Genomic DNA, 2,623 nt, shown 5'->3' on the forward strand with positions numbered 1-2,623 from the left:
GCAGAAATCACTAGCATTCCTATGCACCAACAACAGGCAAGCAGAGAGCCAAATCATGAATGAACTCCCATTCACAGTTGCTCCAAAAAGAATAAAATATCTGTCAGCACTGCACTGATTTCCGCATCCAGCTCCGGACACTTCCAGTCTTAGCTGGGCCCATTTGGGAGGGTGTACTACAGACCTTCACATGTTGAACAGTAGGATTCAGCAGGGAATGAGTCCCACATCCTCCTTTTATCCATCCATCTTTCCCAACTCCTCTTCCGCCTCCCACTGTCCCTATGTCTACTTTACTGCTCAGTCTGGATTTGGGGGAACCTCCTCCCAAAAAAACATCAGAAGGAAATGCCAAGCACTGAAATTTTGTCAAGAAGTGGAGGCTCTTGGAACGGAAGGGCTTTCTGGGTAAAAAGAACCAGCCCCCTTGTGAGGCACCTAAGTTTTACTCTGAACCTCCAAAAAATGGGGAAACTCCTAGGGTAGATGGCACTTGGGAGACCCCTTCCTTCCTAAAAAATAAGAAGACCACTGCCTCCAATGGGTCAGGACAGCCCCTGGACAAGAAAGCTGCAGTGTCTTGACTGACCCCTGGCCCTTTGAAGAAGGTTGATTCTGTTGCTGCTAAACTAGATTTGTTGGGGGAGATCTGGAGTGCCCTTCCCAAGATTAATAGGCACCCAACCCACTCCCAGAAGACGGGCTCCCAGAAGAAATCCTCTAAGAAGAACCATCCACAGAAGAATGCCCCACAGAACTCCACTCAAGCTCATTCAGAGGATAAATGCTCCAGAGCATCCCAGAAGTTTGCCAAGGAAGATGATGGTGGCAATTGACTCTGAGATGGTAGACACAAGACCCAATGGGCATGTTAGTTCCTTGGCTCAATGTAGCATTGCCAACTACAATGGAGATGTGCTTTATGACAAGTACATCCTTCCCCACTGCCACATTGTGGACTACTGGACCAGATGGAATGGTATCCACAAGCAGCACATGGTGAATGCCACACCCTTCAAGATTGCTCCAGGCCAGATCTTGAAGATACTCACAGGGAAGATAGTGGTGGGACATGCCATCCACAACGACTTCAAAGCCCTTCAGTACTTTCACCCCAAGTCGCTCACCCATGACACCACCCATATCCCCCCCCGCCTCAACTGGAATGATCCCATATCCCACCTGACCACCCAGAGAAGGCCGCCATGTCTCTGAAGCATCTCACCAAAAAGCTGCTAAACTGGGATATCCAGGTTAGGAAGAGTGGCTATTCCTCTGTGGAAGATGCCCAGGCCACCATGGAGCTGTACAAGTTGGTTAAGTTGAGTAGGAAGAGCACCTAACCCAGAATCCCCCTAAAGACTAGCGGCAGTGAGGACACTGGTGATATAGGGAGGCAGAGGCAGTACCCAGGAGAAACAGAGCAGCAGACCAATGGACAGCTCCACCAGCTCCACATCTTTGGAAGCTAGAATTGTGGGGAAAGAGAAGTTCTACCCCAGACTCAATATCCACTGAAATTTCACCTCTGGTGTTGTGCCCTGTGTCTGGTTAAGTGTCCCATGGAAGCGGGAAGCCTTCACGTCAAAACACAGCCCTATACCATTTACTTCTAAGTGGTGCTAGCCACAGGTGTCCCAGGGTGCTCTTGCCAGTCAAGATTTTTAACTTTCAAGAGGCAGGGCATACTAGGAAATGCAGTTTCCCAAACTGCATTATCACTTGGGTGGACATACGTCTCTTTATGCTTTTTGGTCTTGAATAATTAACAACAAAAGTAATTGCAACCAAAAGAAAATTGACAAATGGGATCGAATTAAACTAAAGAGCTTCTGCACAGCAAAATAAACTATCATTAGAGCGAACAGAACCCCCAGAATGGAAGAAAATCTTTGCAGTCTACCCATCTGACAAAGGTCTAATATCCAGAGTCTACAAGGAACTTAAGCCAAAAACAGGAAAAAAAAAAAATTAGAAAGTGGTCAAAGAACATGAACAGACACTTCTCAAAAGAAGATACTCATGTGGCCAACAAACATATGAAAACAAGCTTAACATCACTGATCATTAGAGAAATGCAAACCAAAACCACAATGAGACACCATCTCACACGAGTCAGAATGGCAATTATTAAAAAGTCAGGAAACAACGGATGCTGGTGAGGATGCAGAGAAAAGGAAATGCTTTTACACTTTTGGTAGGAATGTAAATTAGTTCAACAATTTTGGAAGATGGTGTGGCAATTCCTGAAAGATCTACAGGCAGAAATATCATTTGACCCAACAATCCCATTGCTGGGTATATACCCAAAGGAATATAAATTATTTTATTATAAACATACATGCACATCTATGTTCATTGCAGCACTATTCACAATAGCAAAGACATTTTATCAACCTGAATGTCCATCAATGATAGGCTGGGTAAAGAAAATGTGGTACTCATACATCATGGAATACTATGCAGCCATAAAAAGGAATGAGATCATGTCCTTTGCAGAAACGGATGGAGCTGGAAGCTGTTGTCCTCAGCACACTAACACAGTGTTCATTTTTCTATTGAGCACTTTAAGATTTGTAACATATAGGAATATTTTTGTGTCTAGTGATTATTGATCTGCGTT

The 2,623-nt window shown here is 44.6% G+C and overlaps 1 pseudogene; it reads left to right on the top strand.

The window, feature by feature from the left end:
- The first annotated feature begins 284 nt into the window (after positions 1-284).
- Positions 285-1,366, top strand: LOC105526702 (annotated as a pseudogene).
- The last annotated feature ends 1,257 nt before the right edge of the window (positions 1,367-2,623 follow it).

This window comes from Colobus angolensis, unplaced genomic scaffold (assembly GCF_000951035.1).
Source record: "Colobus angolensis palliatus isolate OR3802 unplaced genomic scaffold, Cang.pa_1.0 Scaffold6, whole genome shotgun sequence".
Taxonomy (NCBI): Eukaryota; Metazoa; Chordata; class Mammalia; order Primates; family Cercopithecidae; genus Colobus; species Colobus angolensis.